Raw genomic sequence first — 14,764 nt, forward strand, 5'->3', positions numbered from 1 at the left:
AGACGAGAAGACTTCTGTTAAGACTACTTTTTGGTGGTGGACTGTTCAACCACCAGTGTAATTGATTGTGTATCGGGCCATTCGAAGCTGCGGAGAACAAATTGCTTGCATAGCTCGCTGCTGGATGGAAAAATCACACTTGTTCACCTGCAGTCTTCGGGCGACTACAGAATGCTGCAGAGCTGTTTTGTCCTAATTCCATGATGGTACTAATGACGTTAATATGAGAATAAACCGATCACAGAAAACCCTGAATTACTTAATTGATGAATTTAAGACACCTATAAGGCCTGACCAATCAGGTGCACAAGATAGGTAACCTCAGGAAAGAACCAATCCCAAGAAATGGTACAGCGAATCCCACTGCCACCTGGATATAATAGGGAATTCCCTTCAAGGAAGCAGACCTGCTCTTCGAAGCTCCTTGATCGAAGAGGAGACCCCTAACTAGAAGAAGGATCAGGATGTCGGGACACCCTATAGCGAGACTGTTCAGTGTGTGGGAACAACACTTGGCCCCTTGAGAAGTGAATAACGAAGGGTGAGATTGGCTAATTGTATTCTCCCCAACAAAGTGCAGACTCTTTGGAGGGGACAGGAGAGCCTAAACCTTTTTAGCCAGCAACTCATAGGAAGGGAAATTGAGAATGAATCAAGACCTGTGGCGTGATGTTGAAATTGGCTCCCTGACAAGGACCCTCCAGTGTGGATGATCAGTAACCTTACCTGGAGACAAGGGGCTAGAAACCCTTCTCAGTCTTCGGCGTGAAGCCTACCAGGGTGGAAGTCCGAGCTAATCTTACCCCGCAGGGGAAGGTGGCAGTTTAGAGGGTCCGAATTCGTGTTCCCTCACTCAGGGCCTATTTATACGTGGGCAGTACTTGCCCATTTATATTTCCCCATGCCTTATAAAACACATGCTCACCATGGTTTTTCTTTGTCCTAGATCCACAGACAATGCTGCACTTGAGCTAAGAGACCGAAGTAGATACAACCTATCATTGATGCACGCTCTCTACATTCCAGCAGCAGACCAGCGAAGAGAGAGGCAAACCGCAACAGATGTGGGGGGAGAGCTTACGTGGCCTCCTGGCAGGCCACACACTGCTCCCCAACGCTCTGGTGCAAGCAGCAAAAGGAGCACTACAACTTCCCTAGATTATGAGGGAATGAAACGAGGGATACAGCCACCAACACAGGCTATTTCTACCTTAGGGGAAGCCACAACACACTGCGAAGTGGGATGCCATTGCTGCCGCACAGTGACTCTGCATGGTGAAAAGGGGTGAGGTTTTGCCTACTATTTGAAAGTTTGCCTGAATGTAACACCGCCGGGCAGGGAAGACCGGGCCAGATTGGCCACAACAATACAAGCAATCAGAGGATTGGTGAGTTGTTCAGGTGAAGGAGGAGGAGGAGGAGGTGTGGTGGTGGTGGCAGACCAAAATACCAGTAGGCGGAACGATGGAGGAAAAGAGATTTGGGGTGAATTGTGCAACAGGTGAAGTATTGGAGGGCGAATACAAGTGGTACTGTGCGGTGAGTGTGGGACTAGTGAGATTATTAAGAGTATAGGGAGTGAATGTGAAGTGGTTGTGGGAGTGAAAGGTGTGTGACTGGGGAGAAGGTGGGAAGTAGTGCTAGTAGTTGGAGGAGGGAGTAGTTGTGTGGAGGAGGGTGTTGTAACTTCGAAGGGTGGAGGCAGTAGTATAAATAGTGAGAGACAGAGGGGCAAAGGAGGAAGACTGAGGGAGTAGGAGTAAAGGTGGGTGGAGTTGGAAGTAGTAGAGTAGAGAGAGGAGAATAGGATATAGAGCTAGGCAAAGGAACATCAGGTTTTGAGCGATTAAGGCAGGCAGATTATCTGGAAGGCGCATCCTTCACCTGGGGGGGGGTGGGATGGGGAGAGAGAGAGAGAGAGAGAGAGAGAGAGAGGGAGAGAGAGAGAGAGGGAGAGGGAGAGGGAGAGGGAGAGAGAGGGAGAGAGAGGGAGAGGGAGAGAGAGGGAGAGAGAGAGAGAGAGAGAGAGAGAGATTTGCTTTGTAATCTATCTTGAAGCACAAAGAAGGATTACATTGTTGATAACAGTCTTAAATATTGATGGAATGGTTTAAAGGTTGGTCTCAAAGAAAAGGAAGAAAAGGTGTCACTAGCAGTCCAGCATGGGTAATTAAGCTATCTACCCAGAAGGCCAGTGGATGAGTTACTGGGAAAGGTTGGCTGGGGAAATGCGATATCCCTCCCATGCTGAGTTGTATTTCACTGAACTTTGAACAGCTCCGTAGCTGGCCAATACAATCAAGCCTGTATGAGGGGCCGGAATATTAAAAGTCGGATGCCAATTTTAGTGTTCTATAATTCTGTGGGATCATTTGTCAGGAATGTGTTACCAACTAAATCCTAGGCTGTTTTACTCTCTGCGCTGAGGGCTTTAAATGCCTCGCTCGATTTCCAGTGCTGCAGTCAAAAACACCCTCTTCAAATATTCGCCTTGAATGTTTTTGAAAGGACATTTTATTAGCATGTAGACTTTGTCAGTAACTTCCACTCATGGCATTTTTTGAGAGGTTAAGTTTGATGTGCCAACGTGCCACCTTGTGGGTTCTGGGAATTGTTAGAGACCTGTGAAGAGGAAATAATAAAAAAAATGTGCTTAGCAGCTGACTTCTACCATGGCACACCCGAGCAGCAAGCAGACCTGCAGCTATTGCATTGTCCACGTGAGTGACAAGTGAGAACAGGGGAATTCTACATGTGGATACGAGTCTATTAAGACCTTCCCAACCAATGACAGAGAGACCACATATGCAGTGTGAAACCATAGATCTGACTGCTTTCTGTCAAGCCTCCCTACAGTTGTGTGCCTGCTGGCCGTGAGGCAAGCTAAATATTCTTCCGCGACCAGTCTGACAAGTATTATATCGGGTGTTTTCGACTCTGGTCGCGAAATAGAATTAAGCATGGGAGTACTAGGTGTGTGTTTTTGTTTGAATGGGTAAGGTATGTTTAAAATTAGTCACACCTGTAACCCTCTGCGACGGCTGGTGGAGCCAGTTTTTGTGCAACAAGGAAATATGGCTGAACATGCCGGGCTATTAAAAGAAGTCGGGTTGTCGATTGGAAAAACAGCTCGCCTCTCTAATATTAAGCTCCCAAATGAGCGGACAGGGCTGTGCCTCATTTTGCTCTCAAGTAGTCCCTTCCTCTTCAAATCTACACACATGTGTCGTGCAATATGCTGCTGCATACACACTTTGTTTTGTATCCCCCAACAAACGATTGCTGAGGATTAGAAAGCCAAGGCAAAACTCCAATGCATATTTTGCTATACTACTCATTCACGCCTTCCCATGACCAACGTTGATGAGCTCAAGGCAGCCCAAAATACTTTTATTTGGTTAGCATTACCATTGCATGAATATAACCACGTACCACATAGAAAGGTACATGTGTTTTTGTTGGCTAGAGTTAAAAACAGAATACTCTTTAGTTCCCTGTGTCTAGGGCACACATGTCTTTGGAGACCTGCCACTGAATACTTGATCACTTATCTACTGTTATTCCCTTTCTAGATCTCTACATTTCTCCATTATGCGGCTTCTCGTCATCCAAGAAAGCAGTATTGATATTGATATTTTATTTCTATTGCGCTCGTACACAAGTGTTTCAGAGCGCGACTAGGGTGCTCTACTTGGGGAGGCCACTGTGTAGGGCTCCAAACAGTGAAACACATAGCCCCAAACCTTGGATTAGAAACCAGTCCTATTTGTTTTAGAAAACCTCTTATCACTCTACTTTTTTGATCCTTAGGCCGTAGTGCTTCAGCTGATTTCTTCTCTGTAGTGACTATCAACTCCAAGAGAGAATTCAGATTGCAATGAACATCATAGAAATCCCACCAACTGACTCATCTGCTTAACTGACAGGAATCGTCGCACACTCCCTGCTAAGAGACAAGTCCTCGAAATCTGAGGACGCCTTGCTTTCTCTTACTCCTGGCAATGTAATAATCATCAGATATTCCCCACAGTCAATTGACCAAGTATCCAACTTGGTAACTTTATCACTTGCACCTAGTGGACAAGAGGTCTGAAGTTTGCAAAGGTAGCGGGCGCCCCTCTCTCGACAGAACAAGGCCTGATAACCTGTTCAGTGGTTGTTAACCACTTGAGAGTTCGCAGCCGCTGCTTTTACTCACTGTGCCTTTCACAGATGGGAAATATCCATTTGCATATCAGTCTTTGTCCTGCCCAGGGGCAGTCCAGCACCGAAATGCAATGGCAATTCCAACCTGAACGAGAGTACCACCAGCAACCCCATACACGTGTTTCACCCTTGTTGGGGATCATCAGTGAGGTGAAGCTGATGCCTCTCTAAGCACAGTGAGAGGGAGACCACGTCTGGTTGCCCCCAGGAGACCTAGGGTTACCAATCCCAGGTTCCTTGAAATTTAGTTTGCAAAGGTAGCGGGCGCCCCTCTCTCGACAGAACAAGGCCTGATAACCTGTTCAGTGGTTATTAACCACTTGAGAGTTCGCAGCCACTGCTTTTACTCACTGTGCCTTTCACCTCACTGATGATCCCCAACAAGGGTGAAACACGTGTATGGGGTTGCTGGTGGTACTCTCGTTCAGATTGGAATTGCCATTGTATTTCGGTGCTGGACTGCCCCTGGGCAGGACAAAGACTGATATGCAAATGGATATTTCCCATCTGTGAAAGGCACAGTGAGTAAAAGCAGTGGCTGCGAACTCTCAAGTGGTTAATAACCACTGAACAGGTTATCATGTCTGTTCTTGCGAGAGAGGGGCGCCCGCTACCTTTGTAAAACTATTTGTTAAGGAACCTGGGATTGGTAACCCTAGGTCTCCTGGGGGCAACCAGACGTGGTCTCCCTCTCACTGTGCTTAGAGAGGCATCAGCTTCACCTCACTGATGATCCCCAACAAGGGTGAAACACGTGTATGGGGTTGCTGGTGGTACTCTCGTTCAGGTTGGAATTGCCATTGTATTTCGGTGCTGGACTGCCCCTGGGCAGGACAAAGACTGATATGCAAATGGATATTTCCCATCTGTGAAAGGCACAGTGAGTAAAAGCAGTGGCTGCGAACTCTCAAGTGGTTAATAACCACTGAACAGGTTATCATGTCTGTTCTTGCGAGAGAGGGGCGCCCGCTACCTTTGTAAAACTATTTGTTAAGGAACCTGGGATTGGTAACCCTAGGTCTCCTGGGGGCAACCAGACGTGGTCTCCCTCTCACTGTGCTTAGAGAGGCATCAGCTTCACCTCACTGATGATCCCCAACAAGGGTGAAACACGTGTATGGGGTTGCTGGTGGTACTCTCGTTCAGATTGGAATTGCCATTGTATTTCGGTGCTGGACTGCCCCTGGGCAGGACAAAGACTGATATGCAAATGGATATTTCCCATCTGTGAAAGGCACAGTGAGTAAAAGCAGTGGCTGCGAACTCTCAAGTGGTTAATAACCACTGAACAGGTTATCATGTCTGTTCTTGCGAGAGAGGGGCGCCCGCTACCTTTGTAAAACCAAGAGGTCTGAAGTGTCTGCAAGTCAACATCCATCACACAACAAAATACCTAAAGTGAGAAATAAAACCTGTGCATTCCCATGTTTCAAATTCCGAAAGTATTGGGCAAATTAAAGCTGCTACTATGACAAATCCCTTAAAAACGGACAAACTGGGCCTTGTTTCTCCATGCGTTAATCCTGCATGCCTTTGTTCATGGGTTAATAGCAGGTGGTCTGAAAATGATCATTGCGCCGTATAACAAGTCCAGACTTCAGCTTCAAGAGTAGTAGGGGAAGCCTGACACTGGAAACCTATGCCACCCTCTTATCATTTACTTCACTGTCACTCCCTCAGCTCACAAATATTTGCATCTCCCTCAGTCACCTAAAACAGGAGACTAATATATTCGAACAAGCGAACCCGCTCATCCTGAAATGCCCTCACGGAACATCGACAGTCTGTTCATTGATGTCCGTAAAAAAAGTAGACTCCTATTGAGCTATAAGCACTCACAAACTAATCCGCAGCATAATTGTCCATCACCAACTCTATACCTTGCAAATGAAAAACCAACCGAACGTTGTACACTTAAACATTAAATGTACTTCTTTTCTTAGATTAAGTCCTAATTTATGATCTGCCCTTGCTTAAATACAACAGCAAAACAGACCCACAGTGCACACTACCACCAACAACCATGTCGCCGTTAACCGGGCAGGATTTTGGGCCCCCCCCTCATGCACCCCGGTGTAGGCCGGCTGATGGGATTTGCCAGCAAGTGGGAAAAGATCTCTACCAACAGATGGGTACTGGACGCTCTTGCCCACGGACATACCCTCGAGTTTCAGCCGATCCCGCCGGTGACCCAGCAGGAGCAGCACATCCCTCAGCACCTGCAGCAGGTACGGGCCATGCTAAGAAAAGGGACGATAGAGCTAGCCCCAAGACTACTCTGGGGCTCCACGGTCTACTCCAGATACTTCTTAGTCAAGAAGAAGACCGGGGACTGGATGGCCATTCTAGACCTGCTGCCTCTCAACAGGTACCTCAAGTCCCAAACATTCAGAATGGGTCATGTTGCAGCACGTGCTCGGTCAACTGGAGGAAGGAGACTTCTTGACGTCGCTGGATCTGGAGGACGCCTACTTCCACATCCCCATTCACAGGAAACATTGAATGTTCCTGCACTTCATGGTACAAGGAAGACACTACCAATTCAAGGGCCTCCCTTTTGGCCTAAAGTCGGCGCCCAGGGTGTTCACGAAGTGCCTGGCACCAGTGGCAGCCCATCTTCGTCTGCGAGGGATACACGTGTACCCGTAACTCGACAACTGGCTCGTCCGGGCCAAGTCAAGAGAGGTAGCCGTCGAACACACTGAGAGGACCCTCGATCTACTGGTGGATCTGGGGTTCTCCATCAATTATCCAAAGTCCTGCTTGATACCATCGCAGAATGCACTATTCCTGGGAGCCAGGCTCAACATGGTCTCCTGCCTAGTGTCGCCCTCGGAGGAGAGGGTAGCAGCCGTGCTGGGCAGAGTACAATGGCTGTTCGCTGAAGACCGCCATGGTGCGGACCATCAAGTCGCTGCTCGGCATGTCATCGTGCATCTACCTTACCTGGCTCTGCAGGTTGTGGATGCGACCCCTTCAGGAGTTCCTGGATGCTTCCTGGATACACGTATCCGGATGCTTCACAGACAAGATCACTCTCGATGAGGAGTACCGTAAGGTGATAAGGTGGTGGGGCGTTCACTCCAACATCTCCTGGGGCACAGGGTTTCAAAACACCCCATACCAAGAGACGGTCACCACGGATGCTTCCCTGCAGGGCTGGGGAGCCCACAATGGATGCCTGCACTCCAGAGGCCTGTGGCTGCCGGAGGAGAAGGATCTCCACATCAATATCCTGGAGCTGCGGGCGGTGTTCTGGGCTCTCAAGTCATTTCTTCCATCCCTGAATGGCAAGGTGGTGAGGATCTTGACGGACAGCACCACCACAGTGTTCTACATCCGGAAGCAGGGGGGCACTCGATCCCAGTGCTCTCCAAAGAGGAGCAGAACTTGTGGCACTAAGCTATCGACCAAGAGATGTTCCTCATCCCTTTCCACCTGCGGGAGTCAAGAACACCATTGCTGACTCCCTCAGCAGGGAGTTGCGCTCCTGCCACGAGTGGGAACATCGGCAGGACCAGGTGGACCGCATCTCGATCAAGTGGTGCAGGCCTCCGATCGATCTGTTTGCAATTGCAGAAAACTCCAAATGCCCGGAATTTGCCAGCAGGTTCCACCAGCCGAGGAGCATGCGAGTCATTAGTCAACTGAAACAGTGCCGATGCAGGATGATGGTTGTCGCCCCGGCGTGGTCGAGGCAGATTTGGTCCCCAGATCTTCTCAGCCTGTCGGCGTTGCCTCCGGTCCAGCTGCCAGTGGTCACGGATCTGCTCACCAGAGAAGGAAGCACAATCCTGCATCATGACCCAGGATCGTTGAACCTGAGGCCTTGGCTCCTGCAGCCCTAGAGTTTGGATGATGAGTTGCTGGCGAGATGCAGGGAGGTCCTTAATAGGGCCAGAGCATCTTCGACTCTTAAATGCTATGGTCACAAGTGGAAGCATTTCAGTACATGGTGCCGGTCGCAGAAGATCAACTCTCTGAGGGTCACGCCCCTGGAGATTCATCCATACTTGTTGTCCTTGGCCAAGGCGAGCTTGCGCATGCCTCTTTCAAAGTGCATCTGGTGGCTATCTCCTGCTACACCAGGTCTCCAAGAAGATCTTCGCTTTGGTCCCACCGTCTCGTCAAGGAATTCCTCAAGGGACTGTTTCAATCCGGTGAAGGCTCCTGCCCCGGCGTGGGAACTCAACATATGGTGCTTGACGAGGCTCATGGGAGCCCCCTTCGAGCCTATGCATCAGGCCCCTCTCAAGTTCCTCTCATGGAAAACGGCTTTCCTTGTTGCCATCACCTCTGCCAGGAGGGTGGTGAGAGCCAGGCCCTATCCTGCAAACAGCCATATCGGATTTTTCACAAATTGAGGGTGGTGCTACAGATGCACCCCTCCTTCATGGCAAAGGTTCTGTCGCAATTCCACCTCAACGAGCCTTTGTTTTTACCTGTTTACCTGTGTTTGTTCCGAGGCCTTCGTCACCGGTGCTCTCAATTCTACGTGGCGCGCACAAAGAGTTTTCAGAAAACGTCTCAACTATTCGTGAACTTTGGTCCTGTGAACCATGGGAAGGCCTTGTCCAAGGCTTGCATCTCCAGGTTGCTCTCTGGCTGTATCACACACTGTCATCAGTTGGCCAACCGACCGCTGCCTGGCCGTCAGGGAGCCCATTCCACCAGAGCGATCACTGCCACAACGGCATTCCTATCTGGTGTGGCCCTGCTGGACTTCTTCAGGGCTACTACGTGGAGGTCTACGCACACCTTCACGAGGTTCTACTGCATCGACAGGGATTCCAAAGGAGTCCAGGGTCGGCTAAGCAGTGCTACTGAACCTATTAGCTTGAGGTGAGTCTGTTCCGGAGGTAAGAGATTGCTTCTGTTGAGCCTATGCCACCTCCCTTGGTTGTGTATTGTTGTACTGCTATGTATTCTATATTCATGAGCATTTGAATCCATGCCAGACCTGATACTGGAGAAGGAACGTACCTGTAACTATTGTTCTCCAGTATGGGTCTGGCATGGATTCACATGCGAACCCTCCCGCCTACCCCTCTGCAGCACTTCTTGGTCTTGGCGCTCTCTCAGGTCACTAGACCAGGCCAAACTTAGCCAGCCCCGATTCTTCCGCCTGGCCAAGTATGGGAAGGCGAATTTCGATGTACTGGCCCCTGCCACCTGGAACGCTATTCCACTTGAACTGAAAAAGATTGCTTCTCTCACAGAATTCAAGAAGAAGCTGAAAACCTTCCTCACCAATGCACCCCTAATCTAGATTAATTGTCTGTTGTAACTCTTACCTGTTACCGGCGGTGGTCAGTCAAAAGACCGAAAAAAAAATCTCGAACTGCAAAAATATCGAATCCAAAATCTCGAAAAACAAAAATCTCGAATTATTTATTTATTTAGTTATATGTGTTTTTGGGGTCAGGTAAGTAAAAAAAAGGGTTAAAATTAAAAAAAATAGAAAAAAGGGGGGTTGGGGGGGAACCCCCCCATTTCGAGATAAAAACGTATTAAAAAAAAAATTCGAGATTTTTTTTTTCGAGATTTTGAACTCGAGATTTTTTATTTCGGGATTTTTTTTCTTCGGTTTTAGGACTATAAACCGTTACCGGCTTCTGTTATTTTATTTAGAGTTACAAAAATTAAAATAAATAGCTAAAATACTGCCACTTTACGTGCTTCCCAATCTGAAGATGGATGCCAGAGGAGGGTCTTAGGGAGAGGACAGTCATTGGCTAGGGGCACTATGACTCAGAGTACAGTGATTTGTTTAGAGGAGAAATACAGTTTGTAAGTGAAAGTGAAACAATTCTTTCTTTTACCGAGGATTCCCGGCCTGAATATTCATGAGCATGTGAATTCATGCCAGATCCATGCTGGAGAACAATAGTTACATGTAAGTAACTTGTTCCTTAGCCACAGCTACTTTTTCACCCATGCATAGTGATATACCACGGCTTCTTTCTCTTCCAGACATTGTGACAATGTAACTATTCCCTGGCAGTAGAGCTTAAACTCCTATCTATGCGCCCCTGAGATCTGATCTAGGGACAACATTAAAAACTGAATTCCCAGTCGCTGGGCAGCAGTAATAGTTTTCCTTTCAAGAAAGGTCTGTTTATTTCCTAACTATTCCTTTTGTTATGATGGGGTCTGAAGTTTTGGGAAGCAGTTCTCGGGTGTCTGCTGTAATGGTGCAGAAGTAGAAGCGGGACACACTGTTTCTTTGGATCGACTTTTTTTATTTCAAAGAAAAGAAAAGGAAAACCCCTATCTAACCCTATAACTAAGAGGGGTTTCCCTGCCACAATTAAAACTAAGGATGATGTTGGAATGTCTGTCAAAAATCAAAATACCCACTGTCCTGCGTCCCAAACCTATTTCCGTCCCTTACACTTGAAAGAAAACTACAAAAGGGTGTATATCCTAGTTCCAAAAGGATGACTCCCTCCTTCTAGAGGATATCTCGGCAGTCGATCCATGATGGAGAAATGTCTCCCTTCCCCTGGTCTACAGTCTCAATTATATTCTGTTGCTTGTCTTGTATTCTGCCAAAGGATATATTTCTCCTCCACTGGTTTTCTTGCAGGTTTTTGCCAAAGGCTATATTTCTCTTCCTCTGGTGTTATCTTACTGAATTTTTTGTGGCAGCCCCTCACCCAGCAGCCTGCACCACGCGGTGCGGCTACCATCTTAATGCCAACGGGGGGCCTCTTTCATCACGGCTGCCCCATGCGGCTTCGGCATCCGCTGTTTGTTACTTCCAGGCTTGCCGGAGAAGGCTCGCCGTGATTGTCTGGCCCTTGATTCATTCTGGCTTGGAGAAAGGCGCCGGCAGGCGATCACCGGCCCCCTCAAAGGGCCTCCTGAAAGGGCCTTGCCCACCTGTGTCTGGCCAGGTCCGGGCATGGGGGGCCTCCGTGGGTTCCCACAGCGTTGTGCCTCGACGGATCCTATAGCACATCTTGAGCAGCCCACTACCTGGCGTGTCTCACCAGGTAGTGGTCACCCCACAATATGGCCTCTACCTCCTTCACAGTAACTCTTTGCCTGTTGTCCAGGAAGCGCTCACTACCTTTCCTTCTGGGCTTCCTTTTGTACTCATGTACCGCCTGCTTAGTCAGCTCACCTCAGCACCATTGTTCCCTTTGGTTGCTGCACCTGGCCTGCTGCTCCGTGCCATGGGGCTTCCACCTCTACTGCTCTCTGGGATTTTCTTTCAACCCCATGCATCTCTTGCTGCTGAACGCTCTAATGTAATCTATGCCCACACCAACTGCCCATGATTATGACTCACAGGAATTCTTACTAACTTGATTCTCATTCCAAACGTGGCTGCTGGCCTCACTCATGACTGTACTTGACTACTCTTCTGTGGCTTACCCACTTCTTTCACTCAACTCTCGGTGTGCCTTACTCGAATCTAGGTGTGCTTTTCAAATGTATTTTGAATTTCGAATCTGGGTGTGTTCTTCACATGTACTTTTGGCCTACAATGACTCGTACAGCCCTGTGCTGCTTAAGCTTCTAATGGCTTGTGCGGCCGTGTGCTGCTTATGCAACTTACTTATAACTAACTATTATGAGCAGTTCAACCTTGTGCTGCCTATCTGTATCATGACTCGTGCAGCCCTGTGCTACCTATGCAATTTACCTGTAACTACCTTTCATAAGCACTTTCTGTAACTAACACCTAGATGCATGCAGGCTTTGTGCTCTGAAATAAATGCAAATAAACTAATAGGCTTTGCCGAAGGATGTATTTCTCTTCTTCTGATCTTCTAGTAGGTTTTGCCAAAACCTGGTATTCTTCTGGTTTCTTTTATCACTATTGGTCCTTGACCCTTCTTTCTGGGTTATTTTATTTCTTAAACCGGCCTGGTTCACTCCCCTATCTCATGTATTATATTGTACTTGTCATTTATATAGCACCAATTTGACCATTATTGAAGTCTAAATGCACTGTTAGTGGCATTTGCCAAAAAAAGGCTTAGCAGGGCTGGCCAAGCTCTGTTAGAAAAGCAACCCATGTAGTCAGGCGTGTGGATGGGTGCTGCGAAGAGTAGGGGTGGCATTGGTGCTAAAGACTTGCTATGTGTTCAGCGTGCCTGAATTTATCCTAGAACTGTGTCAAGAGGTGTTGGGGTGTAGGTAGGCAGAGGATTAATGTGAACAGCATGACCAAATTCTTGTTGTTGTTCTTGCTGTATAATGATGTGCATGGTTAGCCATGCCTGCAGCTAGTGGAGCAGTGTATTATACGTACCTTTCCGTCATTGGAGAGAATTTGATGTTAGGGTGCCCGCTCAGATATTTGGCTTCTTCTGTTGGTTTTTGTGGCTGTGATCAAAATGGTTAGCAGCAACAGTCTATGCTCCAACTAATCGCCACAGGAGGCCCAATGATTGTGCTACTATATTCTTCTAGGCGAGTTAGGTATGCGATTGCTGCAGAGATGGCATTTGTTCTATCACACCACTGTGCTTCTACTACTATTGTTGTGATGAGCCTGTTTTCTGTCTGTTTGCCTGGTGCAGTTATTTATCAAACCTGTGATATTGCATATGTGAGTGCTGTGAATCAGCTAGTGGCGCTTGAGCTGAGGCAGGGTTGTGAGAGGTGTATGAAAGTGTGTGGGGTCTGGGCCACCGCAAACAGTCGGCACCGGCAGGTTTTTGGAGAGAAGGTGGGAGATGCCACGAAGGCAGCCGGCCCGTCTGTGTAGACAGTTCATATATGATATGATATGATATGATATGATAGGTTATTTATTACGCGCTTAATACCCAGTGGTTTCTAAGCGCGGACCCGGGGATCAAACCTGTATTGCTCTGTGTCGTCTTGCTTCCAAGGCGAGCACTTTGCCCCTGAGCTATCCTCCCAAGATTTATGGGAGTGTTCCAGGTGGTTGACGCGAGGATAGAGAAAGATGAGCCACCAACTGTGGTAGATTGTTGTGGTGGAATAGCCAGTGAGAGAGTTGAGCCTGATCTGATGTTTCTGGGGGGCTGGTAGTGGATGATTTTGTTCTGGAGGAACTCTGGTGATCCCGAATGATGGAGTGCTAGGTTTGTGATGCACATGGCTATGAAGGTTGCTGTTAAGCTAACTGGGAGCCAGTGTAGAATTCAAAAGCCCACACAATTAGCTGGTGTAAGAGCTCTTTTCAGATTTACCTCTAGAGTCTAATTTATTTTATAGTTTTTCCACCTGATAAACTTTGTATCTTTAGCTAAACTTGGTATCTTTAGCTGTGATCCCATATATTGCCATCAACCCATTATTAAGGTGTACAGTGCGAGTACAGCGAGTACTGTTTACTGGCGAGTCCTGCTGCCTGGATCGCCCTTGCTCCCCGTGTTGTTTTGCCTGAATTCCGCCTGGAGGACGTCTTTACCGGTTGCACCTAGCGTGCCTGACTTCCATCACAGGAAGCCCCAAGGTTTCCCGCCCAGAGTGCCCTCCTCACCTTTGGCCACACCTCCCCCACCGGCTTTATTAACACCGCCCATTGCGCACACGCGCGGCGCACAGTGCGAGTACTGTTTACTGGAGAGTCCTGCTGCCTGGATCTCCCTCGCTCCCCGTGTTTTGCCTGAATTCCGCCTGGAGGACTTCTTTACCGGTTGCACCTAGCGTGCCTGACTTCTATCACAGGAAGCCCCAAGGTGACTGTAACTCAAGTGGCTAATTACGCCAGAACTGTGTAGGGGAGGCTTCTTTGTGCTATCACGTTTGCTGCCTCCTGCACACTACATGTCAATGGGCGGAACTCTGTTAGGAACGTAGTATACTACGTTTGGTGCCTCCTGCACGCCGAACGCCACGTTAGGTGGATGTTCCAAGATTAATCTATTATCGTGTTTGTTTCTTCTGCTCATTCCTTTCTTTGTTTCTATTTTCTTTTAGGTTTCCCACCCAGAGTGCCCTCCTCACCTTTGGCCACACCTCCCCCACCGGCCTTATTAACACCGCCCATTGCGCACACGCGCTGCGCACAGTGCGAGTACAGCGAGTACTGTTTACTGTTCGCTGTGCGAGGTGCGCAGTGCGGGGGGCTGGCATTTATCATTTGTTAGAGGCTAAGGGAGCTTCACCTACCAATAGTGAGTTCTGTGCTTGGCCGACTTTTCTAACTGAAGTTTGTTTAGCTTTTGGCTAATTTCCTTGGCATTCAAACTTAGTAAGTCATGACGTACCGGCTGACGACCAATATGCCTCCACAAATTTCAAACATGTATATTCCGTCTTCAAGTTGCCCAAATCCATCTATGTCAGACGTGGCTGATCCCTGCCCACAAGATTTTTACTCGGTACATTCTGGTATTGTTACAGGTAATATGCTACTAGTGAAACCCAAATTTTCCTTTGATGTTGACGTAGATGAATCTATAGTATTTATTTCTTCTATGTCAACATCTCATTTGGGGATTTCAAAGAAGGGCGAACACGCCAACACAAAGGAAATTCCCCCTGCCCTAAAAACTCCTAGTGTGACAACAAATCCGCGTCCATTATCAGACATTATAATGTTGGCCTTGACGCGAAATTGTCCACG

General features: G+C 48.0%; 1 protein-coding gene across 2 annotated transcripts in view; it reads left to right on the forward strand.

Annotated features, from left to right (window-relative positions):
• Positions 1 to 14,764, forward strand: part of CLMN (calmin) — a 2,282,147-nt gene that overhangs the window by 212,910 nt on the left and 2,054,473 nt on the right. The gene's annotated exons all lie outside the window — the stretch shown is intronic.

Source organism: Ambystoma mexicanum, chromosome 14, assembly GCF_040938575.1.
Source record: "Ambystoma mexicanum isolate Mex_15411 chromosome 14, UKY_AmexF1_1, whole genome shotgun sequence".
In the NCBI taxonomy this organism is placed as follows: domain Eukaryota; kingdom Metazoa; phylum Chordata; class Amphibia; order Caudata; family Ambystomatidae; genus Ambystoma; species Ambystoma mexicanum.